Here is a 27,404-nt window from a genome sequence, read left to right as displayed (position 1 = left end):
AACATAATCTCTCTCAGCATTGCTCTGCTAGTCCTGGAGAGACATACAAAGCCCTGCAGACATCTGGGGCAGGAGCCTTTTGCAGCCATGGCTACACTAATTGCCATCATTGCAACACAGCAATTGGGTAGGGATTTAGTTGGAGGTAACACTGGTAAGGACTTGATTCGTAAAAAGCCTTCTCGGTCTCTTCCTGTGCCCCTCCTTACTTTTCACAAGCAATCATGGGATCCTGATAGGGCACAACAAGGTCTTGGCACCTCCAGTTTGACTGCGTGGCAGAGAGGTCCCGTAAGTTTTATTCCTTGATTTAATCTGAGATGGATGTTAGAGAGATGTTTCAAAAATGAGCAGGGAGACTCTTTCCACACCCATTTTGCTGGTTTTGGTGCAGAGTAGATAGACATTCAAAACAAATATAATGGAAAATTGGGGCAGGTTTATCTCAGTTGGTTAGAGCATGGTGCTGCTAATGCCAGGGTTGTGGGTTCAATCCCTGTATGGGCTACGCTGAGGGTTGGACTAGATGATCTCCAGAGGTCCCTTCCAACCTTACCATTCTATGATTTCTATGAAAAAATAGTCACTAAAGACTATGCATTATGAGCAATTTTTAATTTTTATTAAGAGCTGGATAAAAAACTCACATAAATATAATACTTTTTTATATGCCACTGTGTGCTTGAGCATGTGTGAGTGAATATGCAAGTGCCCAAGCAATCCATAGAATCATAGAATCCGTAAGGTTGGAAGGGACCTCTGGAGATCATCTAGTCCAACCTCCTCTTCAAAGGATCACGCCAAAGGCAACACACCTAGAATCCTAGAATCTGTCTATTCTTTCTTTGAGGCTTCCTCTCTTCAAACATTACTTGAATCCTATTTATTCATGGCTTAGCCAAGGTACAAACCTGTGTATGTGTGCAGAGCACTAGTCTTCCAGGTTACAACCAGAAACCCATGCCTGGTCAAAATAAAGCTCTCTCTTTTCAAACAAATCAGTCTTGATTGCCTCATATAAGGTTATGTAGCTTCATGTACTTGCACAGTAAAAAGTCCTTTTCAGGATTATGGTGCGTATACAAGGCCAGGTAATATCGTGCAGATCTGAGGACTGAATGTGGACTTAAGTAATTTGGTTCTAATTTAACATCTGTGAAAAACTTTCCAAACACTATCAGTTAAGTGAGTGTTAAGCTCTTTTATATCCTACTTTGAAACATAGTAGATCAGTGACCTTAGATATAGTCAGGCGCATGGGTGGTTGGATACTACAGTTATCAACCTTGAATGATATAAATAACTAATAATAATTATTCTTTTATTTAATAATGCTATATTCCCTTCTTGTGCAGGGAACTTTACAGAAAGAATGGAGCCATGGAGACATTGCTTTTGGTAGATACTGTATTAAAAGCGGTAACTTAAATATTAATAGCTTTATAAGGAATAAGGTCCACAAGAGTTATTAAGTATATGCTGTATATAGGCATTTTGCCTATGATAACTGAGAAACTTAGCATTTTCTGTGGAGGGAGGGACGTGCCCAGGGATACTTAGGTTCATAGTAACCTACTTTGGAAATAAGGCACTTTGGGAGAACTTTCAGGCTGGAGTTCTGTAAATCGCCTTAAGTGAGCAAATAACTTTAGTGTATGTTTAACTTAAAGCAAGTGAAAGGTTCCACTGAAGTCAGGAGGAACCTACACAGTCATTCGAAGTGAAGGAGTGAGACAGAGATTTGATGGGAGACATCTTCCTCTGCACAACAAACCTACTGTTCTACTTAAGCCTAGTGAGATCTTCCTAAGGTACAGTCGTCCCCAGGATCCTTGACAGGCCTTCATCCCTCTCTCATACCTAATGGTCACCTCCATCACAGCCACCAGGTTAACGCGTAGCCCTCCTTGATGTTGCTCCGTCTGGCTGATTTGTAGATGGATTCTGGAAACCACAGCTAAGTGGAGCTGCATATTTCCAGTGCTGCCAAATCTCAGTTCTGAGGGATGGTGAGATCCTACATCTCAAAAGCATCCTGTCTTTTGAGGACATATGTGCTCTCATTCCCTTCTCCTACACACATCAGTCTTGCCAAAATCATTCTTATTTTCCTTCTTCTAGGTTGCCAGTATGTGATAGTGGAGTATTACGGGTCCATTATATTGCAGCTACAGAGGAGGAATCTTAATTCTGCCTGTGTTGGCTGTCATCTCTTGCTGTCCCTTCAGGTTTCTGAATTTGTCTCATTTTCTGGATACCTGAACTTCTTTTGTCATCCTTGTTTTCTGAATTGTTGCCGAGAGCTGTATAGATGTGTTTTGCCTTCCCTTGCGCAGCTGTATTAGTTTGTCATTGTCATGTTGACTCTCCAGTGTTATTTTCTAATCTCAGGTGTTTTTCATATTTTCTCTGTTCTACCCTCACTGGTGTTTTGATCACCTTCCAGATTAGCATCTGTTAATTTCGTTAACATTCAATTTAATCCTTTTTATAGATCATTAAAGAAGCATTTAATAAAACCAGAACGAAGAAAATCCGTTCAGCATTTCACTAAATGTCAGCTTTCTCCCCTTCCTGGTTAATACGATATCATTTGCCTTTCTTTATAGTTCTGAAGCCAATTTTTAATTTCATGTAGTTTCTTCCATTGTCCTGAATTAACACTAGAACTAAGATTTCATGAGACACTGCATCTATGTTCAAGTAGCAAGTATTTCTTTATTACTTTTTGTTCATTTCTGATCGTTGAGCTACATTTATCTGTTTAATTCAGTGATATGTATTTAACTGATATCTTCCCATCTCAGATTTGTCATGCTTTTGCCATTTTGAGCATGTAACTTGCACAGCAAAATAAATCAGTGTTCCTAATGCCATCCACTGCCAAAACAGCTAAATCTCTGCTGAAAGCTTAAAGGTCCCAATCCTCCCAAGTCCCAGTTCTTGCATGTTTTATAGGAGCCATTACATTTGGCTGTATCTAACTTAAGGTGAAGGACAGAGATGTTGATCCTGAAACAGAGGACTCTGGGCATTTCCCACTGACAGTAAATGGCAAGAGTCTCAAATTCTGTATTTTCAATGGGGATTTAGGAAAAGCAAGTACAGCTGTTGAGAGACTGATAGTAAAATCCCCTAAGTGCATGGTGGGGATCTGCCCCCAGGCTCTCAGCAGCACATCGCTGGTTCTGCTTATCTTGTTCAGCTCATGCGTCTGTGTGTGTGTACCACTCAGAGCCTTTGCTGAGGAGGGATTACACCCTGAGGAGGAATATTAAGAGCATCTGATTGAAATTACAGGGGAATTAATTTAGGAAGGTAATTACAAGAATTGGAATTTGCTATTCTACCTTTGCTCAACACTGCTGCTCTTGTGGGATGTACGAAGAATCTCAGTAAACACAACGGGCCAAGGCGCTCTGACCAGACCTCAGACACCGTCTGCACAGTGGCACAGGCTGCCCTGTAGGACCACAGTTTAGGGCAGACCTAATGTTGATTGACCAGTGCGGGATAATACCCACTGAGTCAGCAGTAACATTTCTGTGTAGGGACTTCGATGGTACTGATCAGGCCTGTTTGTGTTAACATTTGGCTCCCAAAGAGGTGCAGCCTGTTGTTTCCCAGGTATAGGCTATCTGAAGAAATCAGCAGGAGAAGACGGGAAACAGCTTGGGAAGGGAAAATCAGAAAGCTTGATTTACCTCCTTCTTCTAGACTTTGCTGTATCAGTCAGGAAATAGCTATGACAAGTAGCCTTTTCCCATGCTTAGAGTTTGATGGTCAGTAGCTATGTCCAGGCTAATTAGTAATACAATGCCATGGGATGTCCCCAAGCACTACCACACAGTGGTCAATAACAGCAGTGCCAGCATGACCCATGGCATGGCTGTCGTCTGAGAGAGACAGAAATGTGATGTCTGGGCACAGATCACATGCTGCCACAGGCAATGACCATTCCTAGTGGGAGTCTGCATTTGAGCTCCCAGTGCTGGAGGTAAGTGAGGTCCGTAGTATGGACATAGGCTGGTGGGGCAAGTTGGCCTCATACATAGAGAACAGTACTGAACATATTTCCTTTACTAGAATAGGTAACTATTATTTGCGAGATCTTACAACTTTGAGAATATTTCCCTATGCAGCCTATGCAGAAAGCCACTTTGCTTTGGGATAATACTCTTAGATAAAGACTTAGGAACTTTACTCTATGATGTTAACTCACATGCCGTTACAAATATGTTTCACTGGTGAAATCTTACTCCACTAAAATAATTTGGGTTTCATCCTGTGTGTATATCCTATAACTTGAATTATTTTCTGTATCATTTCCGCTTTCAGTTCATGGAGCTTTGTCAGATTTTTCCCTTTTCTGTTTCAGCACTCCTTGTGCTAATGAAACTCACATGGAAGTTCAAATACTTCATCTTATCATCTTGGCAAATTAACACAAACCAATAATTTGCAGCATCTTACCAAGTCTAAGCGTAAGAGCCCTTCCGATTAAGATATGTAACACTAATCATAACCTAACCTTTTATGATTTTTGGAAAACACAGAAAAGGATCTTTCTTCAGACCTTATCTTACTCGTTTCTGTAGATGTTGCTCTATTATCTTGTTGGTCTTGGGTGCATTGACATTGTAGAGAAATGGAGTTCGGCAATTGTGTGCCAGACATGACAGTGCCTGTTCTTAGCATACGATATTATCACATAGTACATTCTCAAATAGTCTACTTTATTCAGTGCTAAATTACTTAAGACAACCGGATTTTCCTCTTTTCCTCAGAGTTTGAGTGGTTGTCTCTCAACATTTGTATTGGGATTCATCTATCTAGTGCCTTATCTGAGGTAGCTGTCTAGACTCCTTTTGTAACCACTGAAGAGAAACAGGAATTAGAAATTTCTAGCATGCAATTCATCTCATCCGAAAGGAGGTTCTAAAATAGGCTAGGTTAATTGCTTCTTACAGTGCCTGAAACTTTCCACTGAATATGAAGGAGATCTCAGGTGGATAACTTGAATTTAGATGTCTACACCGCAAATACCTGAGGGATGGGACACTTTTACCTCATCTCAGAGCCACATTAGGATAACTAAATTTAGATGCTACATGTATCTGTGCGTGTGTGTGTGTGCAGCAGGTATTTAAATGCTGTTCAAAGTCAGTAGAGAGCTAATCAATACAATCAATAGATTTTATAGTGCAATTCATGCAAGCAGATGTAGGGGCCTATTTTAGTCTCATCATCCTTCTCATGCTGCTGATTTCAGTAGCTGTAAGAGCTTTCCCTAGTTAGCAATCTTGAGTTTGCCTTTAAATCTTCCCTCTGTTTTCTGTCTTGCAATGGGGGCCTGTCTCCCTGAGTCCTCCCATAAAGACACTCTCCATGCTACTTGGAGTTAACTTATATTCATCCTTAAAGTTGATCTTGAGGTCATGCTCTAACCCCAGCTTGCCTACCTTTTGCACTGCACTCCAAATCAAAGGCCTGAGATTGACTGTTTGTGCTGCACCTTCTTGCAGGCATTCTGTGTTCACCTGGACACAAGTGTCCAGAGATGGGACAGTTTCCTGGCAGCAGTCCTGCTTCTTCCTATTCCTGACTTTCTGCCTGGCATTGCACTTTGTGGCTCGGCTACTCAAAATTAGTCATTGAAGTCAGTGAACAAACAACACTGATTTCTGGATGGGCTTTTTTTAGGGACAAAAACCCTACTCTGTGAGTGGCTTAGGCGTTAGCTTCATAATGTCTAATGCGTAAGTGGAGAAGAGTGGTTCATAAGGCCTTGGAAGAATGAGGTGAATTGTGAGGGTTGTTCACAGGCTTACACTGACTTTTATATGCTGTGCGTTTCTCTTTAAAACTAGAGACTCCTGTAGTGTATGGAAGCACTGCTCAGGACTTTAGAGGGCATAGTCATGTGTATCACCTGAATCAGCAAACTAGCAAGAGTTCAACTTAATACTGAAATTAGAGAGAGCTATTCAATATTTGAATGCATGAAAATGTCCCTGACATAAGGAAGTCTTTTTATTTTATTTATACTATTTATTCTATTATTCTATTTATTTATTTTATTTATATTCCTTTAACATCTACTAGTTTCTGTTTTGGCCCTTGTTTTTGTAGAAATGCTGAGCTAGCAACTGCTTTGAGTCATGTCAGTACAAATGTAGCATAAATCTCTTAAAGCTAGAAGAACAGTTGGATTTGGCTGTTGTAATGCGTTTTTTTCTGGGCTCTCCAGAATAAGCTTTTCACATTTTATTGATATTCTATTAGTACCAGAGGTGAAGATCAAGGTCCTGCACCTCCAGTGAGGCACCGTCTCTGCCACAAAAAAACTACACTCTATGTAAGACAGGACAGCTCAAGGAATGGGAGAAACAGAAGGCTTGAAATTCGCCAGGCCAGATAGTGAGGACCAACTCATAGTGGAGTTGCCGGAGATTCAGTTCTACTCACTCTATGGTGTTTGTGACTTGTTTTCTGCAGTTTTGCCTCAGGGGTTGGCTTATATAGGCGTGGCATTTTTCCTTTCCTTCCCACTCCTCAAAGTTGAGGAAGGTTTTTTTTTCCCTCCCTTATAACTGTTGTTCGTTAATAAATATACTGCAGGTAAGCTGGGGAGTAGTAAGGTAAGTGGCCTCCATCCACACAAGAGAACTTGAGCAAGCAAAGCACCAGCTTTCTAACCAACAAGGGAGCTGACAACTGTGACAACCATAAAGCCATTTTGTTCAGAAGAGACCTTTGGAGAGCCCAAGTGCAATCCCATAATCAGCACAGGGCTAACTTCAAAGTCAGGTTGCTTTGCTCAGGGCTGTGTCCAGTCAAGTTCTGAGCATCTCCAAGGTTTGAACAGCTTTGTATTGTGAAGAGTGATAGATTTTTTTGCTCTTTACAGAATATTCTGTTTTATGCTGGCCTTATAATGGGCGGACTTCCAGGCCCAGAGTCATAGAGTTTTCTTTCCTCTCCTCACCATTCATTCCTGAAAATACATGGACAGAAATGAGCTGTGACATCTGGATGGAGATGCTGGGCATGTCAGTCCACTTTGGAGGTAATAGTACTCTTATTAACCACAGGTAAAGTTAATTGTAGCTAGGTTAACTAGCATCAACATTAAGCTGTTTGTATTTGGAGCACTGACACTGCACAAACCCTAGGGATAATCTTTAGTGTAGAGTTCATTGAAAATAGGAAACCTTTCCATAAAATATCTCTCAAAGACTTCTTGACCCTCTTCCTTTGGTACTTTATGTCACTACAACAGTAGAGTTTGATCATAACTGTCTGACTTAAATTCTGGATGGTCTAAATGCTGCTAACAGGTGGATGGTGCTGGTATTTTCACTTACATGTGCATCTTCTATCTGGATATAGCTGTATTTACCTTTTGGCCATTTTTATACTTATTAGACTTAAGCTTTGAGCTCATTTTGGATAGCAAGCACTTGGTTTGGCAACTTACTTGCATAAAACATGAAGGGGACCTATGTCAGCTTTAAGCTGGTACCTCTAATTCCCTAAGAATATGGACTAAAGCGAGAATTACTTTGTCCATACATGGCAAGTTAGTGTAAATGCAGGAATTATCTCTGAATCACCTTCATCATCATTACCATTTTGTTTTGGAAGGCACAGCTCGCTGACGCAGAATTCAGTATGCAGTGGGTACGGTGCTCCCACTGGACTAGTCTGTGACTTTTGTCTCAGTCCTAAGCAAGAGTCACTACACAACAGCATCACTGTAGGAGTAGCTCACAGAACTGTTGTGAATCAGACCCACGCATCTCTGAGTCACTCTTGCTGATCACTCTTTGCTCTAGGGGCAATGGTGGTGTTAGGGGAAGTGATTTATTGGTGACCTGTGTAGGTAAGAGATTTCTTACAGTGACTCAGCTGTTCTCCCTAGAAAGAGAGAACTTGAAATGTTGGTGGAGTCCATCTCTCTTCCCAGGAAGAGTAGAAACTGAACTAATATCTAGTCTTTGAGTATGCCAACCTCACTGGTTTTGGTAGGAGGAGAAAGGAGTTTAGAAGCACGATTTAGAGACTAATCTAAGATCTGCATGCTGCTTCACACACATCCTGTTCTACACCTGTAGCTATTGCTCCCGGAGTCCAGATGATAATGCAGGGTCCTGATTTGCTGCTGCATTTGCAGCCAATAGTGGTAGTCAAGAAAAATAAAGTACGGGAACTCCTGATATAATCAATATATAGCAACTTTCTCTAGCAAATGAGCATGTAACTAGGACTGAGTGCTTTATCTTACTGCTTGAATCACCATATTCCCCAGAAAATAAGCTGAAAACACATCTTTACTCTCCAGAGACCAGTGTAGAACACCTCAAAAGCAACATGGAACAGGAGTCCAGAAAACAGCTCTTTTGTAATAGAGTGATATCTAACAGTTTTAATGAAGTGGTAATGCTAAAGAAAACATTATTAGAGTGAGGTGAAGAAAAGAGATTTTAGGCAGATAGAAATATGTCAGTGCTCATCTTCATTGGCAGTGCTTGTGTTCACTTACTTTACCATGAGTTTATTTCCAGGCAACCTGAAGTGGATAATGTGCTTATAAGCATTAATTTGAGTGTTCCATAAACATTTGTTCCAGGGTATGAAGGTGCTTGGTATATGTTGTAGTAGAGGGCTTTTTAATTGCATATACAGTGATACTGCAATGGTTGGAAGATAACACAAGATAAATTTAATCTAGAGAAGGTCCATGTTTTAATAGCAGAGCAGGTAGTTGTTGCAAGAATTTACTCAAGTAATGATTAATTTTCTCTTACTATTTTTAAAACAAGCTTGGAGAACTTTCTGAAAGACAGCCATTGGCTGTACTCAGGTGCAAAATATGCATTTAAATCAAGAATTCTGTGTCCTTTGCTGGTGATTAAACAGGACTTTGAGTTATAGCTAGGAGTTGCTTTTTTGATTTAGCAACAGATAACTGTAAGTATGATGAAGTGACTCAGGAATAAGAAGTCAACTTGTCTCTCAACAGCATAACAGTAATAGTAATTAGGCTGGGAAGCATAAGACTAAATGTGGATATCTTCTGTGTAAGCGTCTACATGTGGCCAAGTCATTACAATCCCTCTATTCGTCAGCATAGACGGTGGTCTTTGTTCAAGTCACCCTAAAATAAATGCTGACATTGATAAATCACAAGTTGAACTCTCTTGACTCTAATGGGAAGTTAAATATCTGGCTTAGATACAGACACCTTAAAGACAGTAAAATTTAGATCAGATGAATCTCTTCTTAATCACATTATCTTGTCCAGAGAACTTTGTAAAGTTATTAGTGCCACAAGACCTTCAACAATGAGGTAAGAAGTCAAAAGAGAGACATTATTTTGGCATCAAGATGACTGCCAAATGCTCAATGCTGTAATCTTAAGTCTATGAGAAGTTTCCTTCTCAGAGCAGGTAAATACATGAACCAAGATTACTAGACTTCTGCAGTGTTGGATTCTGATTCCATCCTGTACCTAAATCTTCTTGTGTCTTTTAAGTTCACCTTATGCTACTCTAGGACTCTGCTGATGTCTCCCAAGCTCCATGTACTTGCAGAAATCAAAGCTTCTGTAGAATGAAAGCTTTTCAGGACTGGAGTTAGAATTACTTCTGGTCCCACTGTACAATAAAGTCTCTGCTGATAGCCAAATAATAATTGCCAAAATGTTTTTTGTCTGAAGATGGTCTGAAGTCAATGTTATCTTCTCCAGAGCATAAATATCTATCTGTAATTCTGAGTTATTTAAAAAGTGATTACAATATGGTCATTCTCTCAGAGCTGTCAGTTCTGTTGAAGAGTGGGATGCAATGCAAAAGATAATTTTTGGGTGTCCGTGCAGTGTCTTTGCCACTGATCCTGCATGTAGAACAGATGGACCTGGTTTCTGCCTCATTCAGAGGGAAAAAAAGAATAGTTTTCAGCCCACTTAGTGAAGAAAAAAAATGCAGTTAAAAACAGTGCTTTATTAGAGTGACACAAGAGCATCAGTGGTGCAGGGAAGAAGCTGTCAGCTGAGAAATCAGTTCCAATAATGATAATAACACAGCAGCCAAGCTGGGGAAGGAGGTAAGGAAAAGAACAAGGAAGAGAGGTGAAGAAAAAAGCAAGGAAGAAAGGTCTGGTAACAGAACTGCAAGAGGGAAAAAGAAGACAAAAGAGGAGTAACAGGACTGGGAGAAGTGAAATGGAAGGGGAAGGGGAATAAAATTACCCTGGTAAGAGTTGCTGAACACATTAGGAGCTCCTTAATGAAAATGCTGCTTGCACTACGTCGAGAAAGCAACTCCACTGCTCTAAGGGTTGCTTTGGGGCCTGTTTCAGGCAAATTGCTAATCTCCTTTTAATCCTGAGGCATCTTCAGTTTAAAACCTGCTGTAGCTGGTTTTGATCTCCAAATGGGAGAGCTCGTCTGTGCTCTGGGTGGACTAAGATAGATCCAAAACTCGGTCAGCAGTGGAGCGTTTTGGCTAGGTCACTACCTGGACAAATAGCAAATTAGTAAATAGTTTTGTTTGTTGCGTGTGCTGTTCCTGCTGTGTGGCCAGTGGGAGAACTGTGATTTCTGTGATTTCTGTGGCCTATCCAGTTTGTTCCTTTGTGTCAGGTTGATGGTCTTCACTTGGCCTGGTAGCATGGAGCTACAAGTTGCACACTAGCCCCCAAAGAGCAGGAGAGGACAGTTAAACGTCTCTTGTCATTTTAATGCAGAGCACAACCCTCAAAGAAGACATTCACAGGCAAGGAGCAAGCCAGTGATACTTTAAGACCAGAAAAATCTGATTCAAAACTTCGTAATGTGCCAGTTAAGCCTCTAAGAGAGAAAATGAAAGAATACAGCTTCAGCTGACCTGTAGGTCAGCCTCGCTACATCGGGACCACATTGCTGTCTGTCACCAACAAGTCTGATCTACAGCATAGCAGGAGTCTATTTTCAAAGCACCATGCAGGGGTTTAGCTCCTTAAGGTAAAACATTCGGCTTTGTGGTGATTCTGGGTTGATCCTGTCCAGACTGAAAGGGGCACTGATCCTGCCTTTCTCTCCCACAGGCTCATAGTTGAGCTACAAAATCTGAAAAAGTTCTAAAATAAAAAGAGGGAGACTAAAGAAATGACATGTTCAAGGGTTGTTAAATGTAACTTCGGGGGGGAAAAGGAGGAATATTCTTGCACAATAAAAAGGGAAGCCAATGAGACACAAGTGAGGTAACACTTTTGCTTTAGTGCTCCCAGGAGCAGTGCTCCTGTTACCTCAAATAACAGCCACGCAAGACTATCTACAAAGAGAAGGCAAGGTTAGAGGTTCAACCTCTTGGCCCAGAAGTAAACCAATGATAGCATTGCATTTAGACCTCACTGTGCAGTAGTATGATGGTTTAGGAAAGGTTAGCAGGAAATTGGTAGTTCCTCTCCTTTCTCCTTAGCATTTTTTCCCCTCTGCTGGGCAGGGACACTGAAGCCTTAGGCTTTGGAAACGTGTCTCTGGAGAGGCAACACCTGCGATGATTCCTGCACATTTGTACGGGGAAAATAGTCACGTCTGCAGCCCCATGCTGAATCAGGTCAGAAAATGTCTGCTTTAAACACTACTGGTTTGAATGATTACATTTGAGGGGGGGTTTTCTACCACATGAGTTGTGACTTTTCAACCCAGTCATGTGGTCAGGTTCTTCAGCTTTTGTCTGCAACAATGAAGCGAAGATTCGTTTTTGATCTTTCCTTTTTTTAATGAAGGATGCGACTGCTCTAACTTATTCTGACTCCACGAACTGGGGGATTAGAGGAAACAACAATAAGCCTAAGAGCTTGAACCACTGGAAAAGGAACGTAAGTGGGATGATGACTTTAGTTAGAGTATGACAGCTGTCTGTTCTGATTGCCTGATACCGCCTCTCTTGAGTGTTTTTTGCTTCTCTGACACATTCCCCTGAAGTGAAGGGGTACCAAGGTGCAAGATCTTTTGCAATTCTCTGTTTCTAGTTTATATATCATCTACAAGAAGTTCCCTGTAGTATTTTCTTTTTCTCTAGATTAAACAGAGGAAAGTCATGGCCGTGTTCTGATTCAGCAAATCTAGGAGGAAATCAGGCTTTTAGGTGGAGATTAATCGTCATGTCATGGTACCTTTTTTAATCCCCTGAATCATTTTAAGTGATGGTAAGAAAATTATTAACAGTGTGCGGTCATTTAATAAGCTGAAATGAATGGTGGGTGAATGTGATGGCAAAGGTTGTGTTTGACATACCTATGAATGGTTATTTGAAAAGACATAGGACCACATAGACACTGCAACTCATATTCCTATTTGGATGAAGTGAATGCCTTTTTATTAACCCAGATATTATTATTTATAATGTATTTATTCACTCTGCAGAAGTACCTTCAGGGACAAGGAGAGATGAGCGCTCTCCTTTGGGTTATGAAGAGCCAGCATGAGACATCTTTGCATCTCCCAGAGTACTTCAGTCTCCTTTCAGCACTTTTAGGTTCCTTCCCATTGCTTCCATAAATCAAACCTTTTTCCTAGAAGTTGGTGAGACTCAGACATACCAGACCTCCTTAGAGAGATGCTGTCCACACTGTCCAGGCTGTGTCTCTTGCACTATGCACTGCCCATGCATAGCAAAGAGGATCCTTGCCCAAAGGTGCTTCCAAGTTTTATATAACAATACACTGCAAATGACTACGATTACCAGTTGGGGCAGGTATAATTTATCAAGAAAATAGTTATGATTACTCTAATAAGCACTAGTCGCAGTGCTCCAGGGATGTAGCCTGTAGCAGTGTTTTGTATGCATGGCACAGAGGTGAGCCTGTTGCAAGGAAAGACTGGAAGCGTTGTAGCATGCTGAGTTTACTGATTTGTATAGACTGCTCCTCCCTTGCATGAGGGACTGACAAGCCTGGAGTGAAAAAGAGAGCATGAAAAGAGGGGAGCACTAAGTAGGGGAAGCTGGTGCCACTGGTGGGATAGAGACTGTCATTCCAGAGGTTACAGTGAGTTCAATATTAGTAAATGGTGCCCAAGTATAAAAGTCAATTTGGCTTCTATTGTATGATTCAACTCACCAGAAATGAAGGAGCTACTAACTCGTAGATTATTCTTCTTATAGCACTGGAGAAAGTAGCGTAAAAAAAGCCAAATACATCCAGCAATGAATACTATTTTATGGCTGGCTCCTCATGCTGGGTTGTACTGCATGTAACACAACTTCTTGCCTAGGCTAGTTTGCTTTGTGTTTCTGACCAGTCTGGATGTATCCATCTGTATCCTCAAACCATCCTTTTCCTCCACATCTCACTGCGAGTGAGATGATTTAGGTGATTTAGTCAGATTTGCTTAATGGGATCACTTACCTGAGCTCTCCTGTTTCCTAGTGTCTGCCTGGACCTACTGACACACTTGGGGACTGAAGAATTTGAGAAATACAGCCTATGAGCTTAACTTCTTCCACTAGCTGTGATCCCGGTGGTCCCTGCTCTTCCTGGACTGCTGAACAGCATTGGTCCATCTTTGATGAAAAGGCTGAGGATAGATAGTAGCTTTGAGATTTTTCTTCCTCTTCAGTGCTGCCGTGAGCTGGTGAGCCATGATGGCATTTCATGGCAGAGAGACGCAGGAACCGAATTGTATGCAGAAGTTTCAGGATGGGTTGTAATCCTTCTGATGGCAATCGCTCATCTCATGTATGTTGCTTTCATTATTGAGTTATGCAGATAGGCTGCGACTGCCTTTGTTTCTAGCAACTCTGGAGAGCAAAGCCTGTTTTGCATATTGGACTCCCATACTTAGTGCTGCTGTACGTAGGCAATGTGAGCATGATTTACGCAGGTGCTGGATTACACCTGCCTCTCTAGCTGTCCAAAGCAGCAATCTGTACCTTCTCAGTCAGGCAGATCTTGTTGTTAGGTGTCCCTTTTAACTTTAATAATATGTGGTTGTATTGCAGTAGTAGCAGGAATCTGGTTTCAATCTGTGATCTCACTGGGATAAGTGCTGTTCAAACTCAGAATAAACAACTAGTTTCTGCCCCAAAGATCTTACAGTTTCTGTGCAAGAGAGGCAAGATTAACACGTGGCTCCAGAGGAAGAGCGGTGAAACACAGGAACTGTTGGCAGTACTCCCAGGAGTACGTATATACAAGTCATAGGAAAGGATCATTTGAAGAAAGGCTACTAGAAAAGTCTGTGAGGTAGCTGCATGGATGTTTTCATTTTCCAACTTAATCCAGTACAACAAGCACGTTTCGGGATGTGCGCAATAAAGATCTAACACATCTGAGCAGTAAAGTCGCATTGATCTGGGACAAACTGCTATTCCCAGGAAGAGGCAGGAGAAGGTGCAGGAGGAATCATGGCTCAGAGGTAGATTTCTCAAGTAAAACAGTCTCCTAATGCTGAGGCTGTGCTCTGGCATCAAAATTGTGCTAAAGCCTACCTTAAAGGTAATGCTTCCCTAAGGACATTGTACTGCATTTCACAAAAAATAATGAAGTGCTCCTAATGGGGCACCTCTGCTCCATGTCTGCTGCTCGGTCTTAGCTGAGAAATATGGGGCAATCCTAGGTCTATCTTGGTATGCTCTGAAAGCATACTTTAATAGCACCCAAATTAATGCTTTCTGTAGTAAAATGTGTATTGTGTCTTGGGAAAAACTATGAGCCCCAGTACTACTCTCGGTTCAGCTGCATGTAATTTTTCTGGTAGGATCCTTGTCTAGAGTTGTTAAAACCACTGAAGGTGATCGTTCACAACCTGAATGGAGGGTGAGATGACTTAGCAGCTCTGAAGAGCACATCAAAGGGCTTTTGGCCTTCCATAAACTCTGAAAGTTTCCATAAACTGTTGGAAGTTGTTAGAATCTTCTGGTGAAGATGAAGTGAAGTAAGACCGAAACCTGCTGAAAACAGAGACCTGCACTGCATAAAAGGCAAAAGCTTGTTTCTGGCACTCTACCTGTGAGCGTGTTTCCCTCTCTTGTTCGTTGGCTCTGTAGTCTGACTGCCACACTGAGAGAGAAGCAGAGGCTGGAAATCAGAATTATCAGTGTGGAACTAATTTTAGAAATGCTAGTACAGCACACCGCAGCATGCTGGTTCGTTTAAATCACTGGCAAGAAAAATATCAGTTGCAGAGGAGTGAATAAAGAGAGTGTGCTGTGGAGGAAGCAGTTGAACTACAATAAATGTAAGCTGGATGAAACTTCTTGGTGTTATCCGCGTGCAGCTTTATCTTTGAAGTGTGACCATTTTAGGCGTTACTTTGGATTTCATGAGTGGCTTTATTGCTGTTGAACAATGTGGTTGGATAGCCATATCTATAAGAGACTAAAAAAATTTCCTAACTCATTTTGCACTGATTTTTATTTTTGATATGTTAAAGCAGTCTCATTAAAACAGCTATTATCCACCACTAACAAGTGCAATGTAGGTAAAAGTTTTCAGGATGAGAGTACAGTGTTAATGTCTCACCATGAAAAGCATGTGTCAGACGTATTACTAGTTATACTTACTATCAAACTTATAATGTACTTATACGAGCAGTATTACTGATATAAACAGGATCAGTCATGCAAGCTCACAGACGTGTAAAGTACAGAATCAGCCCCTTAAATTTCTGAAGGAAGAAGTGCTTCCAGGCTGCCATCTCGTGTTACTCACTTCTTTTAATCACTTCTAGCTATTTGTATTACTGCATGCCTCTCGGGCCCCATTCTGCTAAGCACTGCACAAACAGAAAAGGCAGATATGGGATGCCTTATTTGTCGTATTTTGTAGCAGGAGACTGAGGCCTTGTGAGCGATGCCCCAAACGGATTCAGCGTGAGGATTCGTATCCCAGACCGGAGCTGTTCTGGTCAGACCCATTGCACGTTTGCAGCTGAGGCTCGGATCTGCTTTACACAGCCTGTGAGATGCATCATGACCAAAGCACTAAGCAATAAAATTCAGGCCAGGTGGACCTCTCCTGCAACCTGGGGTCGCACTTCCCCTGCACTGAGCTCGGGAGCTTTGCTTGCCAGGCCTTCATTTAATGACCCTGAATAGCTCAACGAACCATTACGTGAGTGGTGAGCACTTGCTAGCTTGTCCCCCCCTTAGGTGACATAAGCCTCGAATGCAAAGAATATTTTATCCAGATCTTTTAATCTTCTGTTTCAAGTTGCCACTGCTTTTCTAAATATAATATTTTCTATAGAGAGATTGTTTTCAGAATATGGTATTTTCTTGGGCCTGGTAGGTTTTAGTTTTGGGGGGATCTTTCCTTGTTTGTTTTTAGGCAGCACAAATCCTTTAATATACAAGCACCTAAATCCAATGTAATGTAGAATATTTTTAGAAAGAAAAGCTGATGATCCACATTTTCTAGACCACCTTTAGGAAAGGTAGTAAGTGGAAAATGTGGTTACCAGAGAGAGGGAGAGGAGAGCATGTAATGGAGCACATATCTTTCACTGCTGCAAACTGAGTGATTTCTAGGTAGGTAGAGGCTGGAAACAATTGTCTGTAATTGGTCTGTTGGGATTTTAATAAAACCTTTAAAGCAATTAAAATGCCTTTATTGAAAACAGATTTGGACATCTTTTGCAAGGAGGGACTTAACTGCAACTGCTGTTTTCGATGTTAATTATAGTATTGTGAAAAGCCTCTTTTTCAGCAGGTGATACCGGTGTAGCGTGCTGTGCTGTTAGGAGCGGATCCCGCTGCGGATAGGAGACCTGGAGCAGCCGCTACCAGGTCTGGCAGTGAACTGCTTTCCCCTCTTTGGGGCAGGTGTCTCCTCTGTGGTTCCGTCTTGTCCCTGGAGGGAAAAAGGCACATCTGGAGCAACCTCGAGCAGCAGCCAGTGCTCCTCTGATGGACTTTTAGGGGGGACCTAGCTACCAGTGGAGACACGGGGCCATGCCGTGTCAAGGGAGAGAGGGCTATTTATAGCTGAGAAAACCGAAAAGATAGGTCTTGAAAATAAGCAGGTTATAAAGATCAGTTGAATATTGCCATTTTCCTCTATAAGACGACTTTTGTTAAAACAGAAAGGCACAGTCTTTAATATATGTCTATATTTTGCTGGCAAGGCCTGAATCTTAGTGTTTGCTGAAAGCACAGCAATCCTTCTACAAAAATTTGTTTCATAGCTGTTGCTGCTTGTATCTACTTAGGAGTTAAATTGCAAAAACATTTTCAAATAAATCCCTCTTTTGTATGTGCTTCTAAATAAAAAAGATAAAAACTCTCTTTAGTGTCTTTATTTTATCAGCATTAGAAAAAAAAAACACAGGAAATTTGAATACATTTGAATTTTGAATCTGGCCACCTCTCTAGCTGATACCAACCCCCAGTTTCAGTGCAGATCCCAGGATATTTTTGGTCCTTCTTGCAGTCTTAACCACAAGAGATCTTTTGTGCTAATTATAAGAGCTTTTTATATATATGTTAATCTTTCCTTTTTTTTTTTTCTTTCTTTTTTTTTTTTTTTTTTTTTTTTTTTTTTTTTTTTTTGCTTTTGGAAGGTTTACATTTACATTTCCAAGCAGTCATAGAGAAATATATATATTATATGTAAGCCTTCCAGGATACAAAACTGGAAAGTGAATACTTCCAATTCTCCCAACTACACATTTTTTTTTTTAATCTTTGATGAAAAAGAAATCATAATCTTCTCATTTCTTCCAGGGGCCCAGTTCTGATTTTGTCGGCTAAGGGCTGCTGCTATTGTATCTTTTCAGAGGAACAAAAAAGGCAGAAGTTGTTTGAAACATTACAGGTTTGTAGTCTTAAAAAAAAACCTGCAGTGGGTGAGATTTTGAGGGCAGGCAAAGAAATAGCTGATGTAGTTAAGTGGAAAAAGCATCTCCCAAGTATGGTCAGTAGGTACTGTGTGAAACCATATCTCGTTTATTCCGTGATGATGTAGGAGCGCCTAGTCCTCATGAATGAGGACTGCTTTGGGCGTCCAGTGAAAGGCTGAAATTGGATCCTCGCCCAAAATGCTCAGAAAGCTCGGCTTCATTTGGACATCAGGAGAGACAGGCAGGACTTTATACCTCTCCAACTCCCTTGGCAGGCTAATAACGAGAATATCTGGATGAAGGGGATTTTAATTTTTTCTCTGAAAAGAAGCAGTGAGCGATGTAAGAATCCAGGACAGGAAGGAAATCTTTGCGGTGACTGAGTTCTTTCCTCTTCCATCATAGGCAAGCACATAATATGATCTTTCTCTTAAATGAATAAACTCTTTGTGGAAGCTAATTAGAGCCTGTCCATACTGAGCTGAGAACAGAACTGCAGTGCAGTATAGGACTGGCACTAGTTTTAAACGATTAGCTCGGGTATCAGTAGCGGCTACAGAATGGAGCTCCACAGGGGTTGCAGAGGAGGCTGAGAAGGAGTCAAAGAGGCTGAGAAACTGAGCAAATTAACCTGAACCGAGATCCACGCGGCTGCAGCCCGACAGTTCCCAAAAGCCAATAGTGTACAGAGCACTTGGGCACATCACTGCCAGGTACACAGATCCTACTAGTTTGCTCCCACTGCTGCTATTTGAAGGCTGTTCAAGGCTTTTGCTATTTTAGTGGCTCAAAACCTTTCAGTTCCCTGTATGTATATATATATATATATATATATATATATATATATATATATATAGGCAGAGTCTGTGTATGTTCAATTTTGTCTTTGCCAATACTGTTTTTTTAGCTCAAACAGATCTTCTGTTTCTCCTTTTCCTCACTTTCCCAGCATAATTAAAGCAAGTACTCATCTCCTGTCTTAACAGTTTACTGAACAGACAACGTTTGTCGATCTAAGAGAAAAAAAAACAAAAAAGTGACCTCACGATTTTTCTTGGACCTTTCCACAATTATTACTGCCTGCTACTATGATATGTGAACCAAAAATCGACTAAGAAAGGTTCTTACTGGCATTGGTACTTTTAAGTCCTCAATCAAGCTCAGGCTCCTGATTTTCCTAGGCATTGCCTAGGCAAACAACCCAAAAATTCTTCTCCCACCTCTCTGGTTTACGATTGTAATAAATGAGAAAAACTACAGAAATATGGAGCATGAGAGACCTAGCTAATGAGTGTAATTTACTGTCTTAAAGGTTGCAGAAAATGATTAGTTGAAATTGAACTTGAGTTCTTTTGTTCCTTTATGATTTATTAGAGGAAAAGTAGTATAGACAGGGAGGGTGCCTAAAAGTATACGGATTCCCTTTTTTCTTAGTTTATACCTTAGAATATTGGAAATGTCAAAGTTGATCTTTCCTTATGCCTCTGAAGGAGGCTCTGGCATACGTTGGAGCCCAGCTGCTGTGAACTCTCAAGGTCTCCGTTCACCTCTCTCACCTTTGAGTGGCTGGAAGCAGAGTCAGCAGTGCTGAGGATGCCCTTGGTGGCTGATGTCTCCCTGACAGCCCTCTCGGGTATCCGGTAAAGCCTACAGGTCTTGGTTCACCTGCTTTTCAAGAGCAGGCTATGATACTCATTAGCTACCAGCCCTGTGAACCAGTGTTAGTGGGAGTTGGCCTGGCTGGTTAGCAGTTCAGCCACTTCCCCTATGAACTCCTCCAGGCTGTCCGGAGATGCTCCGTGAATAGTTCCAGGGATGATTTGCTCTTCAAAGCAAATCTTAGCCAGTCTCTTGTAACCCCTCCTCTTTTGACACTTCTATTCTCAATTTCCACTTCTCCATATTACTGAGAAGAGATTGGTATTTCCTCTAAGTGATAAACTCAGTGGCACAAAATTTTTTTTTTTTTTTTTTTTTTTTTTTTTGGTTTCTTCTGGTATTTAACAACATATCCAGAGGATCTAAAGCTTGAAGTTGTTCAGCAAAGCTAAGCCCCCGGTTTAGGAAGGAGTCAGTCAAACAGATGTCAGATTTATAGTCTTCCTTTATCGTAAATCGCAGAATTAATCCCAGACATCAGGTAAGGTGTGACTGAGTTTCACTGGTGATTCATGACCACAGCAATCTATGTTTTACAACTGCCCTGTTCCGTCAGTAAAGATGAAGTTGCTGGATGTTTGTGATGAGGCTGGGCATTGATTTTGTGGCATTCATTTCAGACGGTGGAAATGCATTAATTACAGCCTCCTCCTTGATTTCTTCTTGTTCTTGTCACAAGGTGGTTGCATTGCAGAGGTGGGGAAAATACATAAATTATTTCACAGGAGTGCTGAAGATTCCCATCAAAGAGATTAAACAAGAGGACTGGGACAGGTGATGAGAGCAATGCACAAAGGGGAAGCGCCCGACGCTGCCATGTACAGCTTTTGTTTTTAAAGCTGTGCAGCTAAATGATGACAAAGAGATCAGATAAAAATGTCCCCTTTTTGTTAAGTTTGGGGCCAATGATTTGATGAAGAAGGAGGAGGAAGAAGCCCAAGTAACTAATAGATATCCAGAATATTTTAATCTATTTTTAATAGCTTCTGAAATTTCATGAGAATCCAGTGGATGATTATCCTGTTCGCTGGACATCCTGTGCAGTTCAGGTACATTAAAAAGTCATCTTATTGATATGGGGCTGAGGAAAACTTACAAAACTAACTTTTTCTCTCCTCTGGAGTCCAGTTTTATTAAATCAGCTTGGATGGTAAATTCTCCACTTTGGAAAAATATGGGCCTTGAGGGGAAGACTGTGAAAGCTCTGATTGTCTTTTTATAGCATATCTTTGAATGCCCTCTAATCTTTTCATGTTCTTCTAAACACCAAGACTAGATGTTTTCTGGTAGAGAGTCTCAGCAGTACTCAGTGCAAGCCCAAGATGTAATACTGAGGGGGACCTTAGCTGGTTTTCTAGTCTATCCCCTGAACCAAAGCAGCTCAATACCACTATCGTTCTCGAAAGGTGTTTGCCCAACCTGTTCTTAAAAATCTTAAATGATGCTGCGTGAATAATGCCTTTGGCCATCTAGTTCCATTTCATTTTCTTCCCTGTCGAACAGTTTTTCTGCATATCTAGTTGAATTTGCCATAATTCAAACTTATTTCTTCTCACCCCTATCTCTATACTTATTTCTATTTGATAGCACTCTTCTTATAAATCAGGGACTCTTCCTGTTTCCTGGTATTAGTGCACCAAGAGTTCATGTAGTCACCATAATCTATGAAGAGTTTCCATCTCAATCGTCTTATTTGGATTCCTAGTTTCCTAGTTGATTTTGTAGTAGTGGTAATTGACTCGTTTTGTCATTGTGACTTGTTCTCATTACTTACTACATATGGATTTGCGTATCAAACTGCAGACTTAACTGATAAAAGCAATCTATCAGCACTCAGAGTGGTAAAAATAAAAATAGTGCTAGACCAGCACCAGTTCTTGGGAACTTCTGTTAAAATAATAGCACTCTTTGTTTATTTGTTATCTCTCCATTAACATCTGTATTTTAAAATCTTTCCAGTAATCTATTTTTAACTCATTTATTGCATGTTGTGTTACTGCAAGTTATTTTAAATCAAGATGCTATGTGGTACTAAATCACATGCCTTTAAACCCAAGCAGTATAATAAATTCATTAATTGGACCTTTAATCAAAAAAAGAAATAATTTTACAAAAGCTGCTTATCATGAGATCATGGTGAAGGACTTAATTGCATTATTTGCTTCAGATTTGTCATTGATATCAGACAGAATTCAGCAGTGTATTATCCACTCAGGTTTGGCATCAGCTTAGTTGATTTGCAACCTTTTGGTTCATCCCTTTTATACTTTTAAATATGCAGAAGATGTTGGCAGTCCTGCAATGATTTGAAATTTTCTTTGTTTCCTAAGATTTAACATTAACTTTACTGAGAGTTCTTTGTCCTTTAAAAGCTTTTGGTGCAAGATATCTATGTCTGTTGTTCTTTAAAAAAATGTTTAATTTTAGCAAATGCTACCTCACATCCTCTTTTCATCACAGATGGCAAACTTTCTGTTCCACCCTCAGTATAAAATTCCTGCTTGATTTGAAATACAGACAGAAATATCTCTTTTGAACATTTCTGCCTTTTCTATTTGCCTAAGTGCAGTTTTGCCGTGTGCCTCTAACAATAATCTGTGTTGAAAAATGTGTTATAATTATTTCATTGCTCTCTTCACTTCCTTTTTATCTGTCATGTGTTTTGTAATGTGTATTAATTGCCATTTCCTTTCCATTTTTCTGGCTGATTTTATAAATATATAAAAGATTAATGTCTCACTGCCACTTCCACATCCCCCCTTAATATTTAAGAAGGTGTGTGTGTGTGTGTGTTTTTTCTTTTTCCCAGCAGAGCATTGTCGTGACTGTGGATCCAAGACTTTTGGAGCTTCCAGTAGGAAATTTGAGAAAAAAATTCCTACTAGAGTCATCTAGTAGGATTTATTGTTTGAAATTTGTATCCCTGCCAGTCATGCTGACAATCTCACTAAATTTGCAAAAATTAGACTTTTTACAAATTCTTATACTGCTGGTCATTGGCAAGTTCTATTTGCACAAAATAAATGTAATCAGATTATCACCATAATCGTCAGTATCTAAGCAACCACTCATTTTTACATCATCAGTTGACTTATCTTTGCCTGTCAAAATGAGGTCTAGTATTAAGTTACTCTATGCTGGGTAAACGATTTCCTCTTTCAAGATATTACCTACTATTTTTAGAGTATCTAGAGAAACTTTATTACTGATTTCATCAGCTGTCCAAAAAAAGGCTCTTAAATCAGGTCACCTATAATGAATTTTTCTGTATTTCACAGGCTGATGTATATGGATCAGATCACTTAATTCTCTAGGGAGAGTTAGGAATTAGTAACAGGTAGGAACCAGTTCTTCTACATGTAGAAGTGCCTTCTTTGTAGTCACTCAGCAAGCTGGTGGGAGATTTTGGAGGAGAGCTTTCTCCTATCCTGCTACCATGCTACAAGCTGTAGAAAGAGGCTTTGGAAAGTGTCAAACATTTTTTTCAGTGAGGCACCCCTCAGCCATACTCCTGAACAGAGGAAAGACTTAATCCCAGGTTTCAAAATGTTTAAAGTGCCTGTCTTTAGTTGCCTCATGCAATGAAGGCCAAATTCTTTGGCTCTTTCTCAGGACTGGAAGGAACAGGAAATCCTTAGAAGGTAAACCTCATAAGCCTCCATGCTGAAAGTCCTATTTTCAGCTTCCTGAACTGCAAGCACCTCTTCCCAGCAGGGCAGAAGTGATTGTTTTGCTTGCAGAGCAGTAGCAGCAGCAAATTAGATCCACCTGCAGGCACTTGAGGGCCTGCTGAGACATTTCACTCTTGGTAACAGGGGTTACCTGAGGCTGAGAGTGCCTCCTCAGCAAGTTTGCTGATGATACCAGGCTGGGAGGAGTGGCTGATACACCTGAAGGCTGTGCTGCCATTCAGAGAGACCTGAACAGGCTGAAGAGCTGGGCAGAGAGGAACCTCCTGAGGTTCAACAAGGGCAGGGGCAGGGTCCTGCACCTAGGGAAAAAAAACCTAGGCACCAGTACAAGCTGGGAGCTGACCTTGTGGAGAGCAGCTCTGCAGAGAAGGACCTGGGAGTGCTGGTGGATGACAAGTTGACCATGACCCAGCAATGTGTCCTTGTGGCCAAGAAGGCCAATGGTCTCCTGGGGTGCATCGGGAAGACTGTTGCCAGCAGGTGGAGGGAGGTGATCCTGCCCTCTCCTCAGCCCAGGGGAGGCCTCATCTGGAGGTCCAGTTCTGGGCTCCCCAGGACAAGAGAGACATGGAGCTACTGGAGAGAGTCCAGCATAGGGCTACAAAGATGATCAGAGGGCTGGAGCACCTGCCCTATGAGGAACGGCTGCGAGAGCTGGGCCTCTTCAGCCTGGGCAAGAGAAGACTGAGGGGGGATCTGATCAATGTGTACAAGTACCTGAAGGGAGGGTGTCAAGGGGACGGGGATAAACTCTTTTCAGTTGTCCCGTGTGACAGGTCAAGAGGCAATGGGCAGAAATGGAAGCACAGGAAGTTCTGCCTGAGCGTGAGGGGGAATTTCTTCCCTGTGAGAGTGACGGAGCACTGGCACAGGTTGCCCAGAGAGGTTGTGGAGTCTCCTTCTCTGGAGATCTTCAAGGCCTGCCTGGATGCAACCCTGCCTACCATGCTCTAGGTGACCCTGCTGAGCAGGGAGGTTGGACTAGATGATCTCCAGAGGTCCTTCCAACCTTACTGATTCTATGATTCTAACTTGGATGATTCCTTCACATTCTATGAAATTTGTCATGTGTTAGGTAAATATTCACCTAGGTTGTGATTTAGACCACCCTTACTTGTGAGCCAACAGCAAAGCAGCAAAGTGTTGTACACAATGAGCTTCTGAGGGCTGAAGTCCAAAGATAAAGGAGAGTCAGTATATCCATAAGAAAAGTCCAGAGCTAACATGAGATAAAGCTCCAGGACTGTTTGTGACACATATTGAGATGGTGCTTGAGGAAAATAGGAAAGATTGGAAGGAAATGCTAGGCTTCATGTTGACAGCATCAGCAGTTTATGAAAATCTAGCAGCCACATCTGAAGAAGATAAGTCAAGTTAATATCTTGCATTTTATATGGGAATAAAATATTTTTTATATGTGAGCAAGATTATTCCTCGGAGAACTAGGGGGATTCAGAAAATGAACAAGAGAAAAAATGGGAGGAAAAATAGACTACAGATCTAAGTTACTCACTTGGATTTTTCCTATAGTCTGTGGAGAGTGACATCTCCCAGGAGCAATTCATCACGTGCTGAGCTGGTGGCTGGATTATTCTGCTGAAGGATCAGCCTTTCTTTTGACAACCAAGGGACCCAAGGGACAACCAAGGGACAACTTACACAAACCCTTTGCTTTTAGGTGGCAGCAGTTAGGTGAGATGAGTAGTGCATTCCAACCTGTAAGTCATGAAATATATTTAAGGTCACATACAAAGTCGCTCGCTAGTCAAATCTGAATCTGTTGGTCTAGACTAACACAGCCTAAGTCTGGGGTCTCCTTCTTTCTCATATGCCTTTTCTTTGCCATGGCTGTGGAATCTGGCTCATATAGCTGCATTTGTACATATATTTGCATCTACCACTCTATCTTATCCTTGGTGCATTGTGTATGGAAAAACAGTTCTGCTCCCAAAACTACAAATTAATATTTAAGCATGCTATTTTTTATTAGATGTTAATTAATATTATTTATAAGGGATTCTGTGGGATTTGAGGAGGGGAAATGATTTTAAATAGGCAAATTATTTCATTTGGAAGTACATTTACTATACATAATAACGGATAGCTTTCTTATAGTGCTTACATCTTCAAAGTACTTTGCAACTATTAATTAATTAACATGCATGCTCTTTTGGAGGTAGGAAACTAATTATTAACAGCCCTGTCTTGCACATAGGGAACAGAATGATAAACATTCATGTTATTCAAACAATTTAGGCTTTGTATTGCATGCTTAATTTGTCTCTGCGAGCATGACTTCTCCATATATAACATGGATTAATGCATATACAAATGAATAATTAAAATAACTGAATTCATACAAGGTATGGTGAACTGCATCCATAATTATGTGCCTGGTGCCTTATATCTTAGGATAGCCTTAAAGTGGCAGTCATCTTTCATTATGTTCCCTGAAAGCCATTTGAGATTAGTATTTGTCCCCAAATGTGAGATGAAAGGTGTCATGACCAAAAAGCCTCATGGGAGGTTTTCCCTCATGTAGGCTGCTGGGAGAGTCTGGGATGTATCTAGTGGAGGAACAAGCATAGACTGTCTGGTGGTGCACAAAATTATACACATTCTTGTGCCAAAAAATAAATGAAGAGAGAGCAAACAGTGAAGAAGCTAGCCTTGTTTTACAGGTGTCAGACCAGAGACACAGTAGCTAAGTCAACGCTCTGTAGCAGAGCTCCTATCACCTGCACCATGTGCTTGTATTTCTACGTGCAGCCTAAGCTAACCCTATGGTTAGTCTGTGTCCAAACCTATCAGCCTGCTGGCAGGCAATCTCAGGGTACTTCTAGGGAGCCCTCATACTTGTCAAATGTTATCAAGGGACACTGTTAGAGAGACAGATCAGCAGATGGGGAGGAACTGAGCGCCTAGGCCTGTGCTTAAGCTGGGGAATGGTGCTCCTGTGCGGCTTTGAACTGGATGCACTTAGAGTTTATCCTCCAGGAATGCCAGGTGAGTCACCCTTGAGCATGTGCAGTGTGTGGAGGCAGCAAATCTTGCTTAAAGTTGCCTCTGGAGAAAAGTGTCAGCAAGGTTGGAGAAATGAAGTGGACTCCTAGGAGCCACGTATAGAACCAAGTATAGACTCCAGATGCCCTTTCTCAGTTCTCTGCTGCAGTCATTATAGTTCATACACTTCCACATCTCATATGAGGTAGATTCCTAATTTTCATCCCGAACAGAAGTCCGTTTGGGTTTTGAGATGCTGGTGATGGGAAAGGATTTGCCTTGCAGATGTGAGCAGAGGCACCACTCATCCTGTAAGTCAAGCATCCTGCCACTACTAGGAATGGGGAGCAAGGTGAGTAACCTGTGATGAACTTCTTACCAATACATGCTAAGAAGAGCAGCTGCCATGGTGAGATTTAGGACTCACTGAACAGAACAGAAAGGATATAAGGAAAGCTGAGGAAAGCACCCTTGGGAGGGCATAGAGAGGAGTGTGACAACTGGGGGAGGAAAAGCAACTGCTAAGTAAACAGAAGTGTTACCAGGCTCAGAGACCTGGAGAACTTAAAATAGGCAATGGGAGCAGGGAACCTGAGCATCTGCAAGAGCCTGCAAGGTTTTAAAAGAAGTGAATCAGTGTGGACCCTCCCCAGGGCTCCCAGGACATCCAGCCTGTGGACTGGTGGGAGCTTGCCGACAAGCTCTTCTGATCCCCATACAGCTCTGCATGTTCCCGTAAGGCTTCTCTGTTAGGAGATGGACTGTTTTTATCTCAGTCACTAACTGTCCAACAAATCATTCACTTCAGTTTTTCGCTTTGCCAGAAATCGCTCCTCAGGGTCTTTTCTAACTCAGCCCTGCCCCTCTACTCTCTGGGCCCCCTGTAGCCTTCCCAGTAATGTCCACATCGCTCTCCTTCCCTCCGTATTTAACCCACCCAATAGAGAAACCAGTGAACAGAGAATCCATGGCACTTTGCGTGAAAGATACAGCTCTCCTTGCAGCTCTCCTGCTACGTGCGCTGTCTCCCACCCCCACATTTGTCTGCATCTTCTGATATTCTCAGCACTTGATGGTGTACCTTGTCCTATCCTCTATTTATACAGCTCCTGGTATGCTTGTTCCTGATCTCTGCTGATGTCCCTAGGCATTGCCTTCATACTACTATTATTAACAATAACAACCACATAACTTTTTAATTTCTTGGTGGCGTTTTTAAGAAA

General features: G+C 41.3%; 1 protein-coding gene and 1 long non-coding RNA gene across 3 annotated transcripts in view; both read left to right on the top strand.

The window, feature by feature from the left end:
* Positions 1–27,404, top strand: part of KCNQ3 (potassium voltage-gated channel subfamily Q member 3) — a 197,423-nt gene that overhangs the window by 5,926 nt on the left and 164,093 nt on the right. The gene's annotated exons all lie outside the window — the stretch shown is intronic.
* Positions 15,153–17,271, top strand: LOC134136519 (uncharacterized). Of its 2 annotated transcripts, none has more exons than XR_009957513.1 (3): positions 15,153–15,226; positions 15,817–16,101; positions 16,699–17,271. It is a non-coding gene; the product is annotated as an uncharacterized LOC134136519 (long non-coding RNA). The 2 variants fall into 2 exon arrangements; XR_009957514.1 differs by having other exon boundaries at positions 15,817–16,108; positions 16,696–17,271.

The sequence above is a fragment of the Rhea pennata genome, chromosome 2, assembly GCF_028389875.1.
Source record: "Rhea pennata isolate bPtePen1 chromosome 2, bPtePen1.pri, whole genome shotgun sequence".
Taxonomy (NCBI): Eukaryota; Metazoa; Chordata; class Aves; order Rheiformes; family Rheidae; genus Rhea; species Rhea pennata.
Note: the sequence above shows the minus strand (reverse complement) of the source record. Positions and strands in the feature narration are given on the sequence as shown.